This window comes from Balaenoptera physalus, assembly GCF_965194825.1.
Source record: "Balaenoptera physalus genome assembly, chromosome: 16".
Taxonomy (NCBI): domain Eukaryota; kingdom Metazoa; phylum Chordata; class Mammalia; order Artiodactyla; family Balaenopteridae; genus Balaenoptera; species Balaenoptera physalus.
Genome location: NC_138898.1, coordinates 2,378,268 through 2,404,151, shown reverse-complemented (window position 1 = coordinate 2,404,151; position 25,884 = coordinate 2,378,268). Strand labels below are relative to the sequence as shown.

Genomic DNA, 25,884 nt, shown 5'->3' with positions numbered 1-25,884 from the left:
CCAGGATCATTCACTGATGGCCATGATCACTGGTGCATGGTAATATCTTAAAATAGGATGGTTGAGCCCTTTTCCTTACGCGACAACAGAGCGTTCTCTACGCCATAGTTTAGCATTGGGTAGTGGCTAAGCTGGTGTCTTTTTCTCGGCTTTGTTAATAATTAACGGTCAGCCCGGCCCGAGGCTGCAGCTGATGCACTGACCTGCATTGCTCTCTCATGGCGGGCAGAGTTCTGCGAAAACCCAGACCAGCTTCAAGGCAAAACCCCACAAGGATGGGAGATTGAGGGGCAGCTTTGTGGGAAACCAGCACGAATGGGTCCTATCTGTCCTCGCTCCTGGAGAAGAGGGTGACGTGTGTGAAAATGTTGTCTGCCAGGGCAGGGGAAGTGGGGTCTGGACATTGCCCCACGAATTCAGATAATACAGAAAGAGGTGCTTTGTTTCTGATGACTTCATTTACTGAGACTGCCTCAGAAGAGCCTTCCCTCTCCCATATCCCAGTGAATTTACGACCACCTTGTGCCCTTGACCACACTTTGCTTTCTCATTGGAGAATTTATATTATCTGGTCAATCATCTTTCTTACTTAAACTGTAAGGTTCATGAGGGCAGCAGCCCCATCACTCTGGTTTAACATTTAGAATGTTCTGGGCCAACTAAAACCCAATTAACAGAATCGTAAATGAATGGGGGTTAATTTTTCTCACATAACCGTGAAGAGATAAGTAGTCAAGGGCTGATCAGATCAGTGGCACCATCTCACACCTAATCTTTATTCTTATCATTCTGCCATCTTTAGTTTGTCAGTGTATTGCCTCATCATTGTAAACTGGCTGCTATGGCTCCAGGCATTGCATTTGAGTTCACAGCAAGCTAGAAAAAGGAGGGAGTAGTAGCACCATCTGCATCTCTTCCTTGTATGAGAAAAGCAAACACTTTCTCAGAACCCTTGCTGAAGTTCTCACTGGCAAGGACTGGGTCACATTCCACTCCCAGTGGAAAGAGGTGGGGAGGCTGGGAAGCAGAGAATTGCACAGTCTGACTTAGACCTGTTATGATCCATCACCTGGTAGATGAGTAAATTGCTACTTGGAGCAGAGTTGGGGGTCTTAGGAAGGAAGAAGGGAGGAATGGGTACCGAGGAGACAAGCATCAGTGCCTGCCACATAAGGTTTCGCCAGCTTCCAGCACCCTACCCAAAGCAGAGTAACAGGCAACGCACTGTAGAACGAATGACTCATTTGTGTATCAAGTCACACAGAGGGAGGGATGGTTGAGGAGAGACCAAATGCATGCAGGGGTCTGGAATCAGCATCTAAGAAATTGCCACAATGTAATGACTGTGGCCAGAAGTACCGCTATTTTGTCTTTACAAGTATGTTGAAAATAGCCTCTTTACCCTCCTCTGTGAAGACAGGTAACTCTTGCCAGGGTGGAAGGTGTCGCTAGATGCATGGACCAGACACTGAGCAAGTCTGACTGCACACCTATCACCCAGTGTCATGCCTGCCTTGTGGGGCCGTGTGTGTGCAACCAGTGTTGTCAAATGAAGTCATGAATGAGCCAGAAAATGCTGACACTGTGGTGTTTCTGAGTCCCCTCCGTCAACTCACAGATAAGCGGGAGCTGCTTTAATGTTCAAATAAGTGGCACGCACGACAAAGCAACCATGTGTGCTATAAATCACTGGACACTGCGGGTTGCCTGTCCAGTATCCATTCTGTCCCTCTTCCTTACTAACAGAACCTCTTCCTTACTAATGAAACCTCTTCTGTCCTGATCCGGTTGGCTCACACTGGGCCCTGTTTAATATACTCACACCTCTGGTAGACTTTTACACCAAGGTGGCAATATGGCCCTTTTCTGGTCGATGGGATCTAACTAGGTTTTTCTGTTAGATGAGACTTGTGGGAAAGCTGTTTTTTTCATGGTAAAGAGGAACAGACTCAGCTGGCCATGCCTTCTTTCTTTTGCCCTTACCTTTTTCTCCTGCCTGGAATATGGATGTGATGTCCGGGGCAGAGCAGCCATTTTGTGACTGTGAGGATGGTGGCATAGGAACTGGATCTTAGGTGGCATCCTTGAACAACTGCAGACCTTTCATTGTCCCCTGTGAGATGAGAAAAATAAGGATAAAACACCACAGTCGAGTTTCTTGTGGCATGCAGCTAAATGCAATCCCTGCCTTTGGGAAAGCAAGAGCTGTGCATGCTAGCAAGTGCCTGTCTTTCCCTCTGGAAGCTCAGAGCATGTTTCATGCTCTGCCCTGAGCCTCTATCCATCCTTTGTTCCTTGGGCCTTGGCCTTACTCTTGCTCTAGCGGCCCTCTGCTCCTTTGTAAATTAGTATCCACGTCCAGCACACTGGATTGCAGAGAGCATGTCTGGGCACTCAGTAAATATTTGTTGAACAGAGGAAATGAATAGTCACCACTTCAGACTCTCTCTTTGGCGAGGATATGACTGAATCATTACATATATTAAGTCAGGGCTGTCTATCTGATCCACCCATCCCAGAATGTGAACTCTCTGCTGGCTCTCTTAGACACCCTCTTCCAGGAAGCCAGGAGATTATGCACTGGGAATCTTGGTCTTAACAAAGACATGGAGGTGAGTGGAGGTGAAGCAGGGCTGAGCCCCAGTGGGTGGCTTCCACTGGCTCTAAGCCAGGACTTTCCTTGCTCTTGAAGCCAAAGGAGGCTCCTTTGAGCACCCAGACCTCACTGCCTTCTGTCGGTGGTGCCTCAGGTGTCCCCTGAAAAGGAGTACCCAGAGCCCGTGGTAGTGGTGGAGACCATGGTACCCCTCTGGCTGTCTTTGGGGCCAGCCTTGCCTTTTCAGGGACCAGTGCCGTTTGGGGTTTCTCAGCAGCCTCTCCCTGCTATACTTTTGCCTGGTCGCAGAGTTAAGAGGTTTAGAAAGGGAAGTTTATATACTTAGAAAGTGGCTTCTATCAGATAAGAGGTAAGACCAGCACAGTGATAAAGCACGAAAAGCCTGCTTTACGCGCTGCCCACGTGCCAAAGCTCACGCCGATGGAGGGCCCTGATAGCCGTGTTTAAAACCAAAAGGAGGCCGAGGACTGCGGCCCCCTGCCCTCGGCCACCACACCGCGCGCGGGCCTGGCCACTGCCTCTGTTGCTCCCCCTGCAGCCCGGAGGGAGGTGCCAGTGCCTGGCCTTCCTCACTGGGTCCCTAAGGCCATGGACCAGGAGCGCCCCCCAGCACCCTCTAACCCCTGTGCCCTCTCTAGTCAACTGGCATTAAATAAAAATCCTCACCTCAGGGGCACACACACCAGTTAGACGTGAGGATGAGGGACTCATCCACATTGCAGTTTAAAGATTAAGATTTTTGCATTTCAGAAATATGTATTTTAATGGAGTCTTAGGATGAGGGAATGTGAAACTTTATATACTTATAACATTGCATCCCAGCTGGGTCTGTGCCAGCCTCTGCACACATCCCGTGTAATCCTCCCAAAAGCCTTTCTGGGAAGGTAAAATCATTCCCATTGTATGGATCAGAAACTGAAGATTGAGGTTGAGAGATTGGCCTAAATGCATGCAGTTCGCTCTGTTTTCCCTCTTTGTCCAGACCCGCGCTCTTAGCTTGTTTACATCTCCCCTGTAATGTGAACGGAGATGGTTTCTAGAGCACTTGAGCAGACAAGAGACACCCCAGATGTTCAGGGGCACTGTCATAAAACCGGCAATTATCAGGCATTCAGACATGCTAATTGTTTCTCATCTTGAACGTTTGGAACAAACAGAGGCCCAGTTTATCCAGAAGTGCTTGATTGCAGTTGCTGATGTGGGAGGGCCCATCTGAAGTGGGTCCAAACTCGGTGGACACCTTGGGTTGGCAAAACTGGCCTTGGTTTTAGAAGAGCAGGATTCTGCGACGCCAGCAGGAATGTGCGATTCCGGGCACGTGGCAGACAGTCCCAGAACCCCACTCTCACTCAGCTCTCAGACTCTGCCCACGTTGGGGACACAGCAGAGAGAGCCGACAGGAGCCAGCCGTCCTGGCACACGTTTGATGCGGGCAGGGCTGAGGCTCGGGACAGCGTCATAAACCACTCCCGCTGCAGCTCAGAGCCTGGGGGACATCGAGTAGCCTCCTGAGAAAAGCTGACGACCCTGGTCTGAAGGAGGCCGCCCACCTGACCAGGCCGGGCTTCCTGGCACCACCTCTGTGGTATGCGGGGGCTGTGCGGGAGAGAGGGCCGTCCGTCTGCAGGTGGTCCTTTCTGCCTGGGTCTGGGGTCCTCAGTGTTTGCAGGGGCCTCCGATTCTAGGTCCTTCCCTCCTTCCTTCCGTCCTTCTTTTTCTTCGGAGCATGGTTAAGTGGATGACAGAACTAACCACAAACTGAGAGCGAGTGAGAAAGCCAGCACTCATGTTTTCAAAGAATGTTCCTGTTATTCTGACTCTTTGAAGGAGCAGTTCTTACTCCGATGGGGCTTCCCTGGTGGTGCAGTGGTTAGGAATCCACCTGCCAATGCAGGGTACATGGGTTCGAGCCCTGGTCCGGGAAGATCCCACATGCCACAGAGCAACTAAGCCCGTGTGCCACAACTACTGAAGCCCACGCTCTAGAGCCCCTGAGCCACAACTACTGAGCCGGCACGCCTAGAGCCCGTGCTCCGCAACAAGAGACGCCACTACAATGAGAAGCCCGCGCACCGCAACGAGGAGTAGCCCCCGCTTGCCGCAACTAGAGAAAGACCGCGTGCAGCAACGAAGACCCAGTGCAGCCAAAAGTAAATAAAATAAATAACATTTATTTAAAAAAAAATTCTTACTCCAAGTGAATTCCACTATACAAAATACCGTAAGCTGCGTGACTGTCTTTCCGTCAAGGGTGGTAAAGTTCTCCCCAGTGTGCTCTTGTAAAACCTCATGGCACTTGTTTTTCTTGTAATCTTCAGAGAGGGCTGTGCTATGTTGTAAGACAGGCTGATAAAAGCGCTCCCTTTTTGCTTAAAAACTAAGAATTTAGGCGACTTTTTGCCCAGGCTCTAGGCTGCCCTCTCCTGGTGGCCTCTGGTACTGTCTCAGCCACCTCTCCCCACCGCCACCCCTTTTCTTAAACAAAAGATAACAAAACTGAACAAAAACCTACTTAATTATCTTTGACTAGTGTATGTTACCAAAGGCCCTTTCCCTTCCAGCCTGCATCAGGGGCATGTGGTGTTTTTTGAGGACTTATTATATGCTAATATGTACTCACATTTAATGCCTTCAAGACACCTGTGGGCTCCGGGCAGTCAGAGGCCACACCCCCAGAGCACCTGGTCTGTATGATTTTCCGCTCCCACACTGCCTTTTTCAGGGAGGAATTTGCTTAGATTATGGATTGTATGCGTTTCTTAGTGTGGTACAAGTGACCCATAAATGTAGCAGCTTAAAAGACACAGATTTATCAGCTTGTTCTTCTGGACACCAGACTCCATCCAACATGGGTCCCCCTGGGCTAACATCCAGGTGTGGGCAGGCTGGATCCTTCTGGAAGCTCCGGGGAGAATCGGTTTCCTGCCTTTGCAGCTTCTCGAGGCCCCACTGCTATCCTTTTCTCGCGGCCCCTTCCTCTACCTTCACACCAGCACCGGTGCAGCTCCCCACGGTCACATCATCTTCCCTGACTGCCTCTTCTGCTCATAAAGACCCCGTGAGGACCCTGGACCCCCCACCTCCAGATAGTCCAGCATCACCTCCCATCTCAGGTCCTGGACTTGAGCACATCTGCAGAGGCCCTTTTGTCACAAAGGTGACGTACTCGCAGCTTCGGGGATTCGGACGTGGGTGTCCTTGGGGCCTCCCGCAGGCCGCCACATGCTGAGGACCTGCTGTGTCTCGGGCATTGTGCCGTGTTCTTCACTCGGCTCCTGTGGACCCTCAGCGGTTCAGGCGGGCACCCCCGCTTCACGGAGAGGAAAGTGAGGCCCAGGGCGATTCAGTGACCCAGTGGGAGACGGGTTAGGGAGGCCTGTTTGCATCCAAAGCTGCAGCCCTGAGCCCTGCCCCCCATGGCCCTCATCCCATCCTGCCTCACTCGAGGAGCTCCTGCCTATGGTGTCTCTAGTTAGGACTCTGGTTGGCAGCTTCCTCGTGGGTCCTGAGACGGGGATTTGCCACCCTGGAGACTCTGAAGGGTGACGGCGGCCACAAAACCTGTCCGAAGCAGCTTCCGATCCGGCTGCTTCAACTGCACCTCGTTTAGCTTCATTGTGTTTTCTTGCCGACAGCATGTGGAGATTTAGGAAGGATTACGGTAAGCCTTCAGCGACAGATAAATATCTGCAGGGCAGGGGAGTGCCACCCCCTTCCTGTCAGGTAGGAGGTTGGGCCTCCTGGAGGTGGGAGCTTACCTGCCCAGGGAGAGGCCCCGGGAGAAGCTGCAGGCCTTCCTGGCCTGGAACAGGTGTGCTTTCTGTTTAGAATACAGTTTAATTCAGTTCCAGCCCCGGGGTCGGGGTGCAGACCCCTTGTCTGTCCAAGAAGGGGGCTCGCTCTCCTCATCCTTGAGCCAAGTAGAGAGGACGGCTCGCCTTCCGGACCAGCCCCCTTCGGGAGTGCGAACCCGTGCGTGTGTTTCTGACTTGGAGAAATGATAGAGTTTCGTTTTGCTTGGGTTTTGCTGCCCAAATGTGTTTGAACACCTTCGATGCTGATCTGCCTGGAAAGCCGAGAGGGACCCTCGGTGTGCACGTGTGCTAAGCTTGCCGTCCCAGTCTTCTGCGTCCAGTGGGGCAGGGGAGGAGTGAGGGTGGGCAGTGCTCCTGGGAGAGGAGCTGAATGGGGGCGGCCCTCCCTTCTCTAGGCCTTGGTTTCCTTATCTGCAGAGGGGCAGGATGTCCAAGTGCGGTCCAGGAACTGCCTGCCTGTGGGACACTGTTAAACCCGGCAGGCCCCTGGGTCCCCTCCCACACCAACCGTAGAGGGTTGGATGGTGTCGACTTAAAAAAATGCAGTGTGAGAGTCTTGAGTTAAGTTTTACTGGGGGCAAAATGAGGACTGCAGCCCGGGAGACAGCATCTCAGATAGCTCTGAGAAACCTCCAAAGAGGTAGGGGGGAAGGTCAGTATAGATGTGATTTTGGTGAAGGGGCAGTACATGCAATCAAACACATTTTTTGCAGAAAGTTTCTGCTAGTCACGAGGAGCAGAGGTCACCATGAAGGATTTTAGTGCTTTTCTAGATAAGAGGAGATACAAGAAGTGGGCTCATAAAATCGGCTCCTGAAAATATCTAACTGTCTGAAGATCTGTTCTGCCACTTTTTCCCAGAGCACAGAGTGCCTCATTCCTGCCCTCCACCCTGAACTCCTTTCAGGGGGTGTCGAAGGTCAGCAGCTGCAGCAACATGTGATTTAATCCTTGTAGAGGTAGATGGCAAGTGCCAATGGCAAGGGCCAATTCGTGGCTGACAACGGTGGCCCCAAAAGATACATCAACCCAGAACCTGTGACTGTGACGGTGTTTGGAGAAAGGGTCTTTGCGGGTTCAACTAAGTTAAGGATCTTGAGATGAGATCACCCGGGATTATCCAGGGCCCTCCATCCAGTGACAAGTGTCTTTATAAGTGACAGAAGAGGAGACACACACACAGGGGAGAAGCTGTATGACAATGGAAGTAGAGCCTGGAGTTTTGAGGCCACAAGCCAAGGACACCTGGGGGACCAGGAGCTGCAAGAGGCGGGAAGGACGTTCCCCTGGAGCCTGTGGAGGGAGTGCAGCCCTGCAAACCTGGATTTCAGACTTCTGGGCTCTAGAACTTCAAGAGAATACTTTTTTTTTTTTTGAAGTTTGTGGTCACTTGTTATAGCAGCCCCAGGAAACTCACACACGCACTGAACTAGAAATCCTGGGTCTGTGGCCTAGGACTCTGCCTATTTAACCCAACTGCCAGGGAAGCTGATGTTCCTTAAAGCCTGAAGGCTTCAGGTCTAGAGGACGTTTACCTTCGGAATTCCAGCGCTCAGCATCCCTCCTGAGAAAGTGTGTTTTCCATGAGGGGGTCTGCCGGCAGGTAACCAGCATCCGAAAGTGCTGCTCAGGTGGGCGGTGGGAAGGATGCTGTGGTTTCCGTCTCCCCAGAACAGTGAATGGGGCACGTCGGTATAGAAATGTAGGATATCGTATTATAAAGCCTGACACGGAACAGGTGAACATTTGCTCTCCTCCCATTATCCTTCCCGGTCAAATGGAATTTTAACAAGGATTATAGCTCAGATAGTATCACATAGATACACTGTAAATAGTTTGTTAACCTGAAGGTCTGCATTTGGGAACGTATCGTTGAACCACTGCTGCTGCAGAAGGAAAGGCACGCTCCCTCCGCCACCGCGCAGGCGTGCGGGAAGAAGCGGGTGTCTCCGGAAGGAAAGCATCCACCGACTATGCCTCTTCTCTCCCCAGAACTGCTTTACTCTGCAAATGCAAAAAGGCGTTATTTCTGGCTCCGTGTCTCGAGCAGCCGCGTTTTGGCTGCCTGGCCCCTTAGCTCTCCGGAAGGCAGAGGTGAGCAGGCTTTCCCCAGGAAGGCAGCTGCTCAGCTCAGGTTCCAAGGCCCTGACCCTGTCCCTGTCCCTCTGCGGCTGCGTTGCAGGTAGCCTCCTGCATTCCTGGGACCAGACTGCTGCAAGCCGCCCTGCCTGCTGGGTCTGTGTTGACGGGGAGCCCTGGGTATCCCAGGGGCCTCCAGGTCTTAACTGGGAAGGAGTGGCTGCGGCCATCCTGTCTGTCTTTTGGGGTTGGGATGGGCAAGCAACCCAAGGGCCGGCCACCGGCATGGGAATGGGCCTGGCCTTTCCATGACCACTGCCACTGGGCACCGGGATTCTCAGGCCCCAGGTGCTGCTCCAGCTGGCCCCTCGGGCTGCATGCGACACATCTCCCCATGAGTGACCCAGGGCAGCCAGAGCAGAGGCGGAAGGGCCCTCGGGTTGGAACGTTCTGGGTCAGCCGTGTCGTTGCTTTCTCTTGATGGTCAGGCCGTTTGCACGGCATCGGGTTATGGACGCTATAGACTGGGTGAGCAGGGTCAGGCAGCCCCTGTGGTGACCACCAGGCTGCCACGGGCGCCCTGTCCCGTGCCTGCGTCCGGTCCCATCCAAGGAGTTGGTAGGACCGTTGTTCTGTTTTCTCGTCTGTGGATCTAGGCTTCCTCTGCGCCAGGCACCTCGCCAGTGCCAACCACCACCCTCTGAGGAGGGCGCATTATTAGCCTCCCTTTACGAAGCAGGGGACGGTGACGCTGGATGGTTTGGGGACAGTTGTTTAAGTGGGGCAGCTTGCCTCCTGAGGCCCGCCCTTGTCCTGTCCTGTCCATCACCTTGGCCCCGATTCCCCCCACGGAGACCGGGCACCCCCGAGGCACGGGGTCTGATAGCCTGGGGGGTGCAGACCCGGCGCCCCCGTCATCAGCTGTGTGGCACTAGGCACGTGCCGTGTCTGGCGTGACCGCCGCACTGCTTCCCCAGGAGGAAATGACAGTTCACTGCCCAGGCTGGTCTTGAGGGTCCAGCAGGACTGACGTGTGACCTGCAGGAAGCCGAGTGTGGCCCGTGGACAGCAGGCCACTGCCAGCCTGCATCGTGGTCACTGCTCTTGTTAACAGATGACCCAGACTCTCCTCCTCCAGAGCCTTGCCCCTGAGATGTGATGAGCTGGCCTCTGGAGCAGTAAGTTTTCCATTAGACGGCAGCTTGATTTGATATTTTTTATGGTTTTGTTTGGGGACTTTTTCCCTTCTTGACCTTTACATTCTTACGTGTGGCCAGAGACCTTTTGGCAAAAGGCATGTTTTTAAAATTGAATAAACAAATGATGGAGAGGCTTATTTAAAGCTTTGTAGGCTCACGGGGAATGGAGGCGGCACATGGACATAATTTCACGACGGTTATTTATTAATAGGGCTGGGGATGACTGGATTATGTCAGATCACATTTAATGCTGGGGCAGGATGAGCTGATGGAGCCATGAAGCAATGAGTGTCCAAAGACAGCTGTCACCATCCTGCAGGCTCCTTGCTGCTTAAAGCCGGACGCCTTTTTCTCAAGTCATCTTATTCTTTCCCACCTTCCCTCAGATACAAAGAAGGGATTATACCACTTGTCTTATCTAGTTCTTACATTTTAAGATAAAAACAGAATACCAGCAAAGGGCTGAAGGTGATAAAATTGTGATCAAAAGTCCGTAAAATTATAGAACTATATTTTCTTGAGAACAGAGAGGTTTCACAGTGACTTTTTTTTTTTTAAGGAGCTGGACAGCTTAAGGATTTATCTGCAGAGAAGTGTAGGATATACTTCCATGTAAGAAAAAAAAATTGTTCCGTGCTTGAAAGGTTAATGGCTGGTAAACGTCAATTTTCTACCATGCTGCCCAAATTGCAGCGGCCTTTGAAATCCATTTTGAAATCTTGGATCCTTTGAAAATGATGAGGGGCAGGGGTACCGCCTGAACCTCAAGTGTCTTTCCTTCCGGCTGAGCAGTGGCACCTTTGCTGTAAGGGAGAGTGTCTCCCAAATGGTGGGAGTGTTTCACTGGGGTATTTTTGGTTTAAACACTTAACAAATGCTCTGGATTTCTAGTCCTAGAAACTGCAGATGCGTCTTTATGACATAAGATCTGTCCCCCACCCCAATAAATCTGAACTCTATTTGTAGGTCGTCCTGGGATATTTGCATTTGAAATACTATAAGCATAGCCTTCTCTAAAGATCTTTGATTTTAAATATGACAGCGGCAGACTTTTGTTGCAGCCCCTGGAATTAGAATGGGGTTGTCTCCACTTTTTGGAATTCCAGCACACAGAGGTTCTGGAACTTTCCAGAGTTTCACAGGATAGACTAGGGTATGGGATGGGAGAGGCTTCTCATCTGAGTCTCTCCCACCTCTCTCCACGTCTTGTGTGCTTTACCTGGGATGCAAGTTTGCTCGGGCAGAGCAGATGCCTGTAATTAGAGGAAACTTGTAGGGCCCGGCTTGAAGGATCATCCCTTGTGTGTTAATTTCCCAGTGCCCTTCGTGTCCCGCACCTTCCGCTGTATTAAATGCAGCCCATTGACAGGGGCACTTCTTCTTCCTAAGTGATAGAAGACGGTCCTCACGTCCGGCCTCGCTGAATCGGCGCAAGGGAGGGGCCAGGGGGCTGCCTTTCTGATTTCTTTGTGAGCAGGACTGAATTCCCCTCGGGCTGACGTGGAGCCACAGGCCTGGCTCCAGCATCTTACAGCCTGGAGGGTCACGTGTCTGTGTTTAAATCCTCTGTGCTCACCTGATGTAGCACTGGTGGTTCTCACCTGTCAGCCTCACACAGTGGGCGAGGCCACGTGAACCTAAAATAGGAATTTGATTTTTCAGCACCGTCAGCCTGGAGATTGTGCCTTTCCCCCGGAAAAGGTGCCGCTCACGTGATGGTTCTGTCACGATGTGAGAGAATCTTGGTTTTGCCTTTTCCCGCTTGAAAGATAAAAATGAAAGGTGACAGGTCTCCCCTCAATGCGCCAGGTTTGGTGGGGGGGGCAGGTCGGGACTCAGAGGCTGTGTTTAAATCAGGCAGCTGATTGTGGGTGGGGATGGGAAGGGGTGCAGGGCTGAGGGAGAAAGACCAGAAGAGAGGGGACTTGGTTGCTTCCTTCTTTAACATAAAATTATGTCATGAATGGCCTTTCCTACCGGCACAAAAGAGGCACCAAGAAGAGAATTCTTTTCAAGCCAGGCCTGCGTCCTCCTGGCAGCCCCTGTGCTGGCAGACATGCTCCATTGTTGGGTTCTAAAAGGAGGATTCTGGAAGGATGTCACTCGGTGACATGCAAATAGAAAGTCCCCCAGTGGCTTTCTAAGGTTACAGCTTCAAGGAGGCACTAATTAGTCACCTCATCCAGCCCCCGGGGAGCAGAAGGGCTGCTCCCAAGATAAGGAGGCTGCAGGCCCCCTCCCTCTAAATCTGTTCCTCTCCGTGGGCAGAAAATCCCATTGTTTTCTCCCTTTGAAAGGTGGTTATTTTATCAGGGAGGCATCCCCTCCTGCAGCTGTTTAGGCGTTGCCTTACTGCATTTCTCTCTTTTCACTTTTGAAATATTATTTCCTTCTTGCTTAAATGCCACGCAGGTAAAAACTTTTGCTGATGGGAAACGGCATCATGGGTGAGGGCGTTGTTTCTTGCCCAACTTCCTGGTCTCTCTCCTGGGTGGCGAAGGCTGATGGCGAGATCGGGTGCGACTCTGGACACTTGCCTGTATTTTTCTGAAGGAGTCTTGAGCTCTGAGTGTCAACCAGCAGCTGCGGAGGCAAACGCTTATCTGTTTATTTCCTAACATATTGTGCTGTTAATCTCAACTCGCTGTCTACCAGTGGAACTGCTCTTGGTGAGACTGCAGCCTCTCTCCAGGAAGTTATTTGATTTTTGATGTAAGGAGAAGGATTAATGCAGTTGGGCTTTGATAAGGCCGGCCGTCTAGCGTGGCACAGACACGCCCATCCCAGCCACATCACTGACAGTCGGATGGTTACGCCGGAGCACTGCAGAGCAGCGATATGACACGTGCAGAGATAATTGTAGTTTTGCTGTTTAAAAAATAAATCTAGTGCTTTACAATGTTAAAATGATAACTTGTTTACGGAAACTCGCGGTGCCTGTCTCTTGGCAGAGAAAAACCTCTTCTAGCAGCTTGACTGGACCCTATTAATCTATTCTTATTTTCCCGAGCAGAAATTAAAGTCTCATTTCTGTTTGAACTCTTAAGCTTAGAACGTAGGACCAGAAGTGCGTATCTGCAGTTTTGAAATGAACATAATTCCATAGATTTTGTACCTGTGATGTGTTTATGCCTTTGCTTTTAAATGATCTGAAGGGTTGAGGTTAGATGCACTTGGTTAGACTTGGGATAAGTGCCTTGATCTACGGGGGCATTCTTGATCCAGGTGCTGATGTCGGGGCTGGGGGAAAAGACGATTAGCGGCCACCGTGGAGCAGTAGATAATTGTGACCCTGTGCTTCTGCCATCTTCCTGTCCCCACACTTGTCACTAATATATTGCGTTGTTCATTTTGCCATTGGTGATGGTGATTCACTTCATAAACCCTGTGGGTCTTTGGATTCCTAGATGTCAAAGTAACCGTAGCTATCCTTGACCCATTATCAATGGATCCCGGAGAGTCTTAGGCCCTTCAGGCCACGTTCCCCACGGCTCTTTCCCTTCTTCCCCATGGCATGCCCACCCTGCCAGGCACCAGCATTGAATCACCTGCCCAGGTAGCTAGAACCTGCCAGCCCTCCCCTGCTCCGTGCCTTTGTCTTGGCCGCCACCCATCCCAGCTTGCCCCTGCATCTGGGGAATCTTCCAGGGCCTCCTGATTCAAATGTCATCTCTCCACTGGGCCCTCTTTTGGGGTCTTCTCCCTTCCCTTCTGCCTGAGCTAAGTGAAATTAATTCCTTCCACCTCCCTTGTCTCATAGTTTTATTAAAATATGCAATAATGTAATGTTGATTGTACTCTCCTCTATGGCTGCCCCAATTATGGTCTTACTCTGAGTGTGTGTGTTTTCTAGGTAACTGTGTGTTAGGTCTGGAGAGAGAAGATAGATGGTCCAGCGCACACCCAGGGAACGCCTTCCCAGGAAGGGATCTTTGCAGGAGAAAGAGATGAGCTTTTCCCACCTTTCGGAGGAGGCAGAGGCTGGAACTGACAAGCAAGAAAATACGAAAGTGAGATAATTAGAGAAGGAGGGGCATAAAATGGAAAAGCCAAAGTATTTTTCATTTTGCAACTCTGTGTTAGGACTCACTCAGTTTATTTATTAAGCCGTTATCAAAGTAAAGTGAGACAAGTGGGTCTCAGCCTAATGAAATTGCCCCTCTGTGGGCCGTGTTAGCTTCAGGTATTCCGAGCATAATTGGATAACAATGACAATTATTGCACCGGGAGTTTTAGTGCCGGCCAGCCTCTCCCTCTGTGCTTTTTCTGCGCAGAGGCTCATAGGCCTCCTGGTGAAGCTGGGGCAGGGCTGACTGTTCCAGCGCCAGTCCAGACCAGGAGCTGCAGACTGGGTGCCCATCAGGCCAACAGGCCCTCACATTTCAGCTCCTGGCACTTTTCTCTGTGTTGTAACCTGGGTGAAAAGCACCTCTGCTGTCATCTGGTAAACTACTCAGCAGGCTGCTTGGCTGGTCTGGGTATCTGTGAGGCAGGTGGTTCCTCACCCGGGGGTCAGGGCTCCAAGGACACCCACCTACTGACTTCTGATTTGTTTTTAAAACTGTTTGACCTATGCCCCCTCCCTGCCACCTCCACCCCTCCCCAGCTAGGCCTGTCTGCCAGTATCATTTCACTGCTGAGAATCGGGCGCCTCTGTAAAATTGTGCTGACCTGAGGGGATCGAGAGCCAGAGGTGCCTGTGTGCTTCAACGTGCAGGAATCAAACCGCTTGGCTGGTAACTGGGTATCAATGCATCTCCTTCCCCTGCTTTGCTGAGCCCAAGGCCTCCCAGCTGAGGTAGTGATGTTTCGGGGCTGTAGCTGGGCAGGTAGTTCTCGTTCTTGATGCTGAAATGACGTGTCCGTGGGCTGAGGACTGGCTCTTTATCAGGGCTCGGCTCACAGGGACTCCAGGCAGCAGCCCAGGTGGCTGGGGGCGGCGGGGGGAGGGGATGCCTTTCCAGCTGCGAGAACCAGAGGCCCTATCCTGGGGCTCAGTCCCCAGGAAACAGCTCAGGGCTTACAGTAAATGTCCCAAGAGGAGAACGTTCAAAGTGCAAGAGAAACAGAGACTACTGGGCAGGAAGGGAATGTGGGAGGGGATGGAGGGGGTCTCCTCCAGGAGCGCAGAATTGAGACTCTACAGGTCGCCCCTCGCTGCTCTGGGTGATGACCCTGTGGGATGCTGGAGGCTCTGAGGAAGGGCCTGGGGGCCCTGGGGCCTCACCTGCGCGGGGGGCCAACTGACTCAGTGATCCGGAAGGCGTGAATCTGACGAGCTTCCCTTCTTAAGCGGGGGCTAGCTTTAGAGTCCGACAGCGAGGCTCCTGCTGCGTGCAGACTGAAGACTGACCTGCGGTGTTTGCTGCAGCCGGTGCCGTAACAGACACTGGAGGCTGCGGAAGTGTGCTGAGCTTGCTGGGAGCTGCGGACCTAGGGCGGGTCTGCTTCTGGCTGCCCCCGCCTCTCGTTCTGAGGGCCGCCCACACTCCTGCATTTCCAGGGATGAGAAGCCCCGTGGCCCCGTGACTGCCCTTCCTGAGAGCTGTCCCCTCTAGGTCTCCACTGCAGCCGGGCTGCACGGAACGCACCTCCAGGAACACTCGCGTGCTGGGCAGGCGGCCGGGCACAGCCGGGAGGGTCCAGGCGCCTGGTCCTCCTGCCCGGCGGATGGCTCAGTCCTCGCAGGGGCCTTGCTGCCTCTCAGCTCTCGCTTTCAAATGCACCCTCTGCCAAAATGCCAGAAGGAGCTTCGGAAGCAGAGCCGCAGCCGCCCGCAAGGCCGTGCGCCTTCCTCGTCCTGTCCCCTCGCCGGGCTCCTGGCTGAGCCACGTGCCCTCTGCCCCTGGTTCCCTTCTCTTCTTCATCCTCGTCCCGGGGCCTCTGCGGGGGACCCTCTGCTCTGCTCCTGGCCGTGCTTCCTGCCTCAGGCACTTGGCTCCCGTCCCCTCGCCGGGGGGGCGTCCCTATCCACCCGTCGCCCTCCTGGCCTCCCTCTTCCGCCTGCCTTGGGGCGCTGTGGCTGCCCAGAAGCCCCCCCTGTTATCCTCTTGCCCGTCACGCCTCCCTCTGCTGCATCACGGCTCTGAGAGCGCACGGGCCTGTGCTGGCCGGGCTCAGAGGGACACTCACGGCCGGTCGCTGAGTGGGTGACAGGTCGTGTCCCTGCTCTGCTCTAGCCCCCCGACGTCATCCACAGCCCTCCCTGAGTAGGTTCTCGTGGCTGTCACACTCCTTCCCACTCCCCCAGTGCAGCTCCCTGCCCCCCTCTCGCCCCCATGGCTGGAATTCCTTGGCCCTTCATCCCTTTACTTTCTTTCCTTGGGAAGGGCCTACCTCTTCTCCCTTCAGGCAGCAAGTCCTCTCTGGAGGCCCCCCTGCCCCTCCTGAGGGGGCTGGGCCCCCACCTCTCCCCTGCCCCTTGGCGGGCCCTGCCGTAGAGGCCATCATGCGGCTCGGCCTGGGAAGGTCAGCAGCTGGAACTTCCACCCCCCCCCCCCGCCCCCCAGTGCACCTGCTGGGGCCAGTCATCCACGGGTGCTGTCCTCCTGGGCGGGAGAAGGATCCTGCCCCCTGAGGCTGGAACCTGGGTGCCCTCAAAGCCCCCAGGGGCCGGGGGGCAGAGGGGAGACAGTAAGGGGTGTTGAAGACTCGGCGCCTCTGAGGGTGGTGCCCTGGCCTGAGCGCTGGGGGACGCAGACTTGGCCTTGTTTACAGTTGCCAGACACACAGGCAGTCTGGACCCTGGTGTGAAAACTGCCAATCTTGTAACATTCCACGAGCCAAGCACAACAGGTCTCTCGGCCGACTCTCAGGCCGACAGTCCGTGACCGCGGGCTGGACTCTGCTCTGTGTCACAAGGCCAGCACTCCTGTGGGCCTGTGACACCGTCTCGAAGCTACATCGCTGGATAGGAGGGGACACCTTAACCAGGGCCCACTGGTTGCGAGGAAGAAAACCTCTCTGGGGAGAAGGAGACGGTCTGGCCTGGCATCTTTAGAATAGGGCTCTGTGCTGACCACAGGCCAGAGGCGGCCCGAGTGGACGGCGGTGCCCAGGGCCTCCAAGGTAGGACCAGCCTCCTGCTGGCCGTGAGCCTTGACCGCTGGGGCTGGGTGTGTGGGGTGCGTGGTCCCTCGGGGCTGGGCCTCGGGGCTGGGCCTCAGGGCTGGGCGCGGTGCAGGTAGCAGTGCTGTGAGGACAGCTTGTTTTGACCAGAAGCTCCCACCGAGGTGGGAAAGAGGATTTTAACTGCACTTTGCTCACATACAGGCTATCGGAGCCTGAAGACCCCCAAAGCGTTGGGCTCTGCGGTGCCTCCCTGCATCCAGAAGGATCCAGGGTTCCCGTGGCGCATGCAGGGTAGGAAAAGCCACTGCCCGTTACATTCTCTTCCAACATCAAGGCCTCAGGTTGGCACCAGGATGTCCTTATTCTTGAGAATCTCACTTTTTGGCAGAGGGAGCAAGCACCAGGCATGGAGCAAGAAGTGAATGGTATTACTTTACTTTTACTGTGCTTGTTTACAAGCACCATGTTAGCCAGCGATACAAATTTCCCTTTTAAATGCAAGTCCCTCCATAAAACCACAGAGTCAGCTAACATAAAAGCCTTGGGGGTGACCGCAGTCGCGTGACTCGGTGGCGCCGCGTGTGCAGCGTGCCCTTGCCGCCCTGGTGAGGACCTGGGGCCAGGACGTCCTCGGCAGCTGTGCAGTCGTGCTGCTCGCCCCGAAGGAGGGGCCGGGGGCAAGGGGCAGCAGCGTCCAGGTAAGACCCCACGGCAGCACTGTTCCCAACATTTTGACAGTTCTTGACGGTTGCTTCTCTTTGTGGTACGTGCTACCGGTTTTCCATTTTCCCTGGGTGATGAAATGTTTCCTTGGAAGTCGTGAATTTTTTTTAGAAAAATGGGAGGTAAAATGGTAAGATGGTCCACAGGTGGGTCAGAGAGCCTGGGCTGGGCCAGCTGCGGACAGAGCTGCGCTGGAGTCCTGGACAGCCCAGCGTGTGGGCGGGCCTCTCTGGTGGTTCGGAGCTGTCAGCACATTCTACCCTGAGTTTGCGGTGGGCGAGGGTTTCCCTCCACCCGCCCCCCACCCCTGCCACCCCCTGCCGGCTCCAGCACTAACGTGAGGCCTTGTGGGGACCCAGGCGAGCCCCGTGTGCACCAGGACAGCACCAGAACTCATGGTGGGGGTCCACATGGCCAGCACCGAGGCCCGAGGGGACATGTGTGTCTAACGTCTGTCAGGGGACGGACCCCAGATTGTGCATCTCTCACAAGAGCACCCAGCATCTCCTTGTCCGCCAGCCTGGCTGCTCCCGATGAACACAAATGAAACACCCTCTGCCCCTGCAGAGTGAGTGGGCCCTGGCCCCGTTCTGGGTCTCTCTGGATGCTGCTTTGAAAATTCCAGCTGCTGTGGAGAGAGCCACACAGAGGAGGAGAAAGACAGCTGGGGAAGAGGCCGGTCAGGAGCAGAATTAATGAGGACATAATGCAAGAGTTACCCTCTGGGAACACATGTCAGATAAGATGCTTCGTTCTCAAAAGCAACTGCCTTTCATCCTTCTCTCTCTTACTTTAATAGAACATTTTGTATTTTTAAAATGTCAAACAATTTACTTTTGAAAACTTGAAAAACACACAAAAAGTAAGTTAGTGTAAGTTTGTCTCCCTCCCCTGAACAGCCACGTTTAATCACTTGGCATGTCAGGCGTGTGTGTGTGTGTGTGTGTGTGTGTGTGTGTGTGCGTGCACGCGTGCTGTGTATAGGCGTGGCATGATATCACATGAGTACACACGTGTGTGTAGTCACGTGGGCACCCTTGTGTATTGTATGTACCTGTGTGCAAGCATATGGGTGCTGTGTGTGTACATACCACACGTGCACACACATTCAAGTGACCGGTGTGATAATGTGTGATCATGGCTGTAGCGTGTGTTCATATGTGCACATGTGCTGGGTGAGAGTGGTACATACATGCATATAAGCATGTGAGTGTGGTGTGTGCATATGTGCAGACGTGGGTGTTTGTGCACGTGTGCATGTGTAGTGCACAAATGTGTGTGCCTGTGTGGTGTGCACGTGTGCATGCACGTGGCACATATGCATATCCGGTATGTGTGGGGTGCCTGTGTGGTGGAGGGCTAGAAGGACGTTTCCAGTTCTTTGCTGCTGAAAATGATGGATGCTGAAGAAAATCTATGTAAACGCATCTCAGGGCACATCTCTCATTACTTCTTTATGATGAATCATTAGAGGCAGAATTCAGAATTTCTGGTTCAGAGGCTCTGTTCGTTACATGGCCCTGGATCCAAGCGTGTAAAGGATGTTTCAGGGGAGGTAGTGGCAAGTTGTGCTCCCAGCCAGGACTTGGGAGATACCCGTGTTCCCGGGCCTCCTTGGCCCGAGGCCTGTCATATGGCCATTCTTTTAAAAGTGTTTTGAGGCCTGACAGGTGTAAGATGGTATCATTTAATCTTGCATTTATTTAATTAGTAATTAGTAGAGTGGTAGGGAACTTTTAAAAAATCTGCTTTTCCTTCCCCTTTTTTTCTTTTGCAAATTATGTGTCTGCGTTTGTCAGTTTTTCTCTCAGGGGTGATTGGAGTGGCCTCATACAAATGCTTTCTTTTAGCCCTATCACCACTGAGATCCCTTAGGAAAGTTTTGTAATTTTTTCCAAGTAGTTTTGGTGTATTCTTAGAGTTTGTCTCTAAGTGCGTAACATGTGCTGATGTGTGAGCAGTGTGTCTGCAGGATGGAGGTGCCGCTAAAGTATGCTTGATGGAACCTATTTTAACCAGGGACCATTGTTTACAGGAATAAGTAAGCAAAGCCCATGCAAACTGGTGGAAGTCCCAGCACAGACTCTTGGAAAGGCAACAGGGCTTTCTGAGGGCTTGGAATCAAGGGTTGAAATCTAAGGCTGCCAGGACAAGGCATTGGCAAGCCTCTTCTGTAAATGGCCAGATGATAGTTATTTTAGGCTTTGCAGGATAGGTCCGGCGTGACCTGCTCACCTCTGCTGCCGTAGCACAAATGCAGCCGTAGACAGTTCGTCATGAATGGGGTGGCTGTGTGCAGGTTACCACACAGTGCCCCTCCTTTCTGCGTCTCTACCAGACCCTCCCTTTGTCACTTTCCTATTTTTCTGTGCATGTGGAGGAAAACTATTCCCGGTTGAGAACCGTTGCTCTGAGTACATTTTTCTTTAGCCCTCATAGTCACATTATGAAGCTTGGCGTTGCAGCCCCATTTGACAGATGAGCAAACTGAGGCCAGCAAGCTTTGATGCCATAGCCGAGGTCAGGTAGCTATTAAGTGGCAGAGCTGGGCTTTAAACCCACGTCTGCCTGACGGGCACAGCAGCCACATAAGTGCCGTTCGGAGCAGGGCCAGGCACACGGGTCAGCGGCCACGGCGCTGGCCTGGGGGCTGCAGTCCTGAGTCCGGAGGGGCTGCAAAGAGGGAGCAGAGGAGGCAAGGATGCAGAGAGCTGGGTCCTCCCAGCCCCGCCAGGAGCGCTTTCTGCTGGCACGTAATGATGCCACCATCAGGATGGCCGTGATAATGGAAGAGGAAGGAAGTGAAGCATGATGAGCCCTTGGTGGATGGTGTGATCAGCCTTCAGTGTCAGATCTGCACATGAATCTAGAGTTAAGAACGGACGACTGCTCACCTCCTTTGTGCTCTGTTCATCCCAGGTGTGGACACGGAGAGCATGCTCCACAGACTGGGCCCCGAACGCCAACGTTCGGCCTCATTAGAGGGACCGCGCTCGAGGACGTCACCGCTCACCTGCTGGGGCCTGGATGGCGGTGGAACCAGGCACGGGTGCGGGCCGTCCCTCTCGGCGCGGGCGCAGGCCGTCCCTCCCGGCACAGGCCGTCCCTCCCGGCGCTGGATGCCTGCGGCCTCCAGAGGCGGCTCCTGCTTCCCAGAATGCCCACACTTCCGGTTCTGCGCATTCCATCCGGGTCAGGGGGCGCACGGGGGCGTCAGGCGGGGTCAGCCGCGAGCACAGGGCACCATTTTGAGCCGAGGAGGCGCTCCTGTGGTGGAATCCATTCGGGAAGTCCCCGCCTGTGCCCCCCGGGCGTGGAGAGACTGGAAGGGACTTCAGGTGCTCAGGTGGGGGGCGAGTTGACCACAGTGGTCGCATCTGGTCGCCTCCCTTGCGATGCTTCTCTCTGTGAAGCTGAGGCTGGAAGCCGGGGCCCGCAGGTCCCCTCAGTCCAGCGAGTGGCCTGTGGCCGCTGGGCGCCTGCAGCGCGGGCGGGGAGCTGCTGGGGGCCCTGCACTACGGACCCTGAAGGCGGGCAGCTTTCGAAGGCGGCTCTCGGTGGCACCTCCTGTCAGCCGTCCCGCCCCGGCGACGGGACCGTGGCCCGGGTGGGCGGGTCCTGTTCCTGGACTCGGGCTTGGCCGGCGGGGAGGACTCCCCAGTCACCTCGGCTTCGCGGTCACCCGTCCACGGGCCACATCAGCGTCCCACCTGCTGCCCGGGGAGCTCACATTCTCTGCCTGGTTATCTGGACTCTGTGGGACGGACGCTCGCCCCAGGTTTAAGGTCAAGCGGACAGAAGAGTTAAAGCCGGAAGAGCGACCGGTAACATTGAAACACGTCCGACATCAGACTTGTCCACGGCGCCTCCTGAATTGTCAGGTTGGTGGCTTGTCGTGTTCGAGGGGACCCGGAGCCCGAGAATGAACGTTCGAGGACTCCAGGCCCGACGCCCAGCGCATGAGCCTCCGTCTTCTCTCCTGCGAATTGGGGTAAGAGTCGCAACCGCCTCCTAGTGTCCTGAAGGGTCAGGGGAGCGTGGGTGGCGGTGACCTTGCGGGTACTTGGCAGGCGGGGTGTTTCGCTCTGCCCACGGTGGCTTCTTTTGGGAAGTAAGCCCAGTGAAGGGCACGTCTCGGGGTGCCGTGAGCCCCGGTCACGTCCCACGGTGGCGAGGCGTTCTCCGGAGATGCCAGCTCCCTCCCGGGGCACCCAGGTGTGTGTCAGAGCCTGGAGTCAGGTGGACGGTCACGAGCGCGATGCCCAGCAGCTCAAGGACCTGCCTCACCTGCGCGGCCCCCCTGTGCTCCCCCGGGGGTCCTGCCAGAAGGATGTGCAGGGGACCCGGGCGTCACTCTGGGCCGTAGGTGGGCATCCTGGCGTCCAGCCGGCTCCCCGGCAGGTGAGGGTGTTGGTCAGCCCCATACACACGGCATCCCACGTGGGGAGCACGACCGTGACACGGGCCCTGGCTTCTGGGGTGAAAGGCGGTCCAGGCCCAGGTGCCCGTTGGTAACTCAGCGTCGCCCCGTTGTCTCCTGGGAAGTGAGTGCTTTGTGGCACCTCCAGGGAGGGCAGCAGTCCCTTTGGGGGTAAAATGTTTTCAGTGACGTGGAGTTTCGCACAATGAAAGAAAATTACAGGCACTAGGACTTGGAAGGACAGTCATGAGCGTTTAATTATATTTATCCGAATCCACTTGGTGAAGGAAGCTGCTGGCGTATTTCTAGTCTCACGACTTCGTTCTTCCCAGATAGAATGCGTTCCTCAGTGGAATTCTCTGGTTACGTTTTCCCAGAAAAATCTCCTTTCGTGGATTGGCCGTACTTCCTGGCTGATCCATTAAAATGGGATTTTCCTGTCTTTGGTTAAGGCCCCTAAAGTTGAACTGTGTAACCTATTTTAGCTGAAAAAATCGCATTTGTCACTCTTTTTTTTTTTTCTTGCATTTGTCACTCTCGACTGACAGCCACATGCCCTCGCCCCCTGTGTTTCAGGTGGCGGCTGTGGGTTGGGGGGGTGGCCGGGGCCGCCTGTGGGGATGTGGGCTCCTCTCCTTGGGGCCAGGGCCTGGGGTGGGGCGGACAGGCAGGGCCTTGCCCGTTAATCGCACGATCCGCTCAGCGCTGTCGTGAGCCCCGGGAAGGGGGTGGACGCCGAGCAGCCCCTGATGAGCAAGCCTGCTGGTCCAGCAGCCCCGGGGCCCTGGCCGCGGTGGGCAGGCGCAGCTGCTGCAGGCGAGGTGACACCGCCAGTGAAGGCGCCTGAGACCCGGGCCTGCCTGCCCAGCTGCCCCTGCAGGCTGCCCAGCAATGAAAATAGAAGCAGTTCTGGCGTTTCTCTGTGCCGGGAGGGTCAAGGTATTCGACGTCTTCAGGCAGTAATAAAATCATCATGTTCTGAGGCAAAAGTCACAGACTTAGGCTCTTTGCAAGTAAACTTCGGCTTAAAAGGAAAGTGGCTTATCGAGATCCTATTAGGAAAGGACAAAAAGAATTCAGAAAGCCAGGAATTCATTCCTTCTCTCCAGCCATTATAATGGAAGAGTGATTTATGTCACGCGCACCTGCTTTAGAAGGGGGCGGTTGCTTTTGCTCCCAGGCCGAATGGAAAATTCGCAGGTGCTCCCACATGGGGTTCCGGGGTGATGGGAGGCCCAGGGAAGGGGTGGCTCCACTGCCCCCCGCCCCGCTTGGCGGGCCTTGTCTGGTCCCAGGGTGACTGTGCTCAGGGCCTCCTCCCCACGGCCCCGGCTCGTGGGCGCAGTGGCCCGCCCAGAGGGGCCCCAGGCTCCGCCCCCCACGCAGCCCGCCCTGCCCTCCAGGGCACGTCGATCTGGAACTCTGCCTGCTTTTGCTCCCCTGCCTTCCCCCCAGTGAGGGCACTGAGCCCCACCAGCTAGCAGCGCTTGGGAGGAGCCTCCGCGGTGCCAGCTGGGGCGGGGGCTGCCTGGAAAGGATGGCCATGGCCAGCGGCATTCCCAGCCTTTGCATGAAATAGGCGCCAGACGCTGGCTCGGTGACCTTGTGTGAAATAGGAAGTGACACCAGAATATCCCCAGGGCCAGCAGGGCTCCCTGGGTTTAGAGCCACAGAACCCCGGCTCAGCGGAAGCGGCCAGTGTGGCAGGGACGGTGCTGTGCGTTGACCACACGTTCTGATCCTTCCGCTGGTACGGAGGGGATGTGGCAGTTAGGAGCTGGGGGGGTGGGCTCCTCCAGGCTGACAGAGAGATGACAGAGTCGCAAGATGGACACAGCCCCCGTCCCTGTGTCACAGGAGGGAGAGGACCTGGCAGCCCACTGTGGGCTGGGACATGGGGTGAAGGCGCTCTGTTTTTTAAAACGCAGTTAAAGCACTCCCCCGCTTCGTGGAAAGAGTTTTAAGTTTGCTGAGGTTGGGACATGTTTATCGATGTTTTAATGCACGTTTTTCACAGAGACCTGGCGTTATAAATCCCCCCATGGGCCTCTGGAGTCTGGCAGCCTGGAGGCACACTGATTAAGTGTGTGGCCTCAGACAGGGTACCAGGCCTGTTGTCTGCACAGGAGGGTCATGACATTCGTCCCCGTCCCCTCTAAGACTGTAATGATGATAAGATGCTATCGTAGACGCAAGTGCACTTTGCAGACGCTGACATCTTTCATGAACGTTGCAAAGTGGACCTACTAGCATTGTCAGAATGTCCCTTTGGTTTTCGGAATCTGTGATTTCAATACTTGAGCCCACAGTACATCGATATTAATTCTAGGAAGTTGCAGACTTGCAAATGGCCTTGGGCACCTTCTGGGGGTCTTGTATTTACACAGGTGAATGGCATGTAGCCAAGAATAAGGAGACGGTGGTCCAGAAGGCCCCGCACCCTCAATCCAGCCCCTCAGGCTGGTGGCCGCTGCCATACCTGACATCCGCTCCCCCACTCCTCACAGCTCAAGGGGGTGGTCCTGTGGCCGCCATGGGGCGGGGGGCAGGCTGACTCCCTTTATCCTTAACCTCGGTTATTGTCCCTGACCACCCGCTCTGGATTCCCTGCCCTCACCCCAGCCCCTGTTCTTGCTTCGCGCACGTGGTCCGCCCCTCTGGTATACAGCCCTGCTGTCACCTGTGCACCAGGGCTGGGCTGGGCTGGACTCAGAAAATAAAGCAATAAACACGGCACCCGCCCCTCCAGGTCCATTGGAGGGAGCAGACAAAGCAAAGGACAGCTGCAGAGTGAGACAGGGCTATGGGATGCGTGAGTGGGGGCAGCGGGAACTCGTGGGAGCGGGGACACGCCAGGACGCGGGAGGTGGTGGTTGGGGGGTTAGGGGGGTCGTGGCTAAGCTGATACTGAGGGACGAGACAGAGTCATCTGAAAGAAGGAGAGCAGAGTGCAGGCAGCAGGTAGACCAGACGACTGGTCTGCTCCACACTAAGGGGTCACCATTGCTGGAACCTTCAGGGATCGTATGAGACAACAAGGGGTGTGTGTGTGTGTGTGTGTGTGTGAGAGAGAGAGAGAGAGAGACCTACTGCCTGCCAGACACAGTTCTCAGCTCTGGAGCTATTGTATCAATAGGTAACAAAACAATAGATTTCCATGAGCTTATGGAACATAGAGTTCAGACATGGTGGGTTCTGCAGGGCACAGGTTCTTAAAGTTTTTTGACCATGACTCATAGAAAAAAATGAATTTTAAAATGTAAGGCAGTAAACACCCCCCCCATACCCCCACACAAACATAAATAAAATCTTACAGAATCATATTTGCCTTCCTAGTGCAGGTGATACCATTACCATTCTGTTGTACTTTGTTTTAGAATGTTTATCACAGCTCACTAGGTTGTTGGCCACAGTTAGGAAAGCACATTTTGGAGGGCAAGTTCTGGGTGGGTATTCAAGCAGTGTTTGGAAAAGAACAGGTTTGGCTGAAGGTCCCTGAGCTGGATATTTCAGGCCAACTCAGATGAAAGGACGAGTAGATGGATGGATAGATACACAGGTTCATAGATGGAAGGATGGATGGAGGATAGATGGATGGGTGGATATTAGGATGGATGGAGGGAAGGATGGATGGATTAATTTGAGTTTCTTCATAATGGTTATTACTTAGCAGATTTTTTTCTGGAGCTACTGGTGTTATTGGCAGGACTTGGGGGCTGATTTAAGTGAGCAGGACCTGGGAAGCTCACCTGAGCTTCCATTGGAGCAGCTCTCTGTTTACCTACAGTGTATCACGGTGTTTCTAACGTGGGTCCCTCTCTTTTTAAAAAGACATGGAAAAGCACTGGCCTTGTAGTGTGAAGAGCGTCTGTATTTGGTATAAAGCAACGCCATGGATGGAGGTCTTGCTCACCACAGAGCATCCTTAGAAGGTGACTTTCAGTGATCAGTTGGTGCCTT

The 25,884-nt window shown here is 54.1% G+C and overlaps 1 protein-coding gene and 1 long non-coding RNA gene across 13 annotated transcripts in view; one reads left to right on the top strand and one right to left on the bottom strand.

The window, feature by feature from the left end:
• CDH4 (cadherin 4) overlaps positions 1-25,884 on the top strand; it is a 569,973-nt gene that overhangs the window by 5,187 nt on the left and 538,902 nt on the right. For 2 of the 12 annotated variants that reach the window (XM_082428311.1, XM_082428310.1), the window contains exon 1: positions 21,058-21,495. The exons of the other annotated variants lie outside the window; for them this stretch is intronic. The gene's annotated coding sequence lies outside the window, so the exon portion shown is untranslated. Of the gene's footprint in view, positions 1-21,057; positions 21,496-25,884 lie in introns of those variants that run through there. 12 annotated transcript variants of the gene reach the window in all.
• LOC309644564 overlaps positions 1-25,884 on the bottom strand; it is a 684,610-nt gene that overhangs the window by 310,873 nt on the left and 347,853 nt on the right. The window lies entirely within an intron of this gene.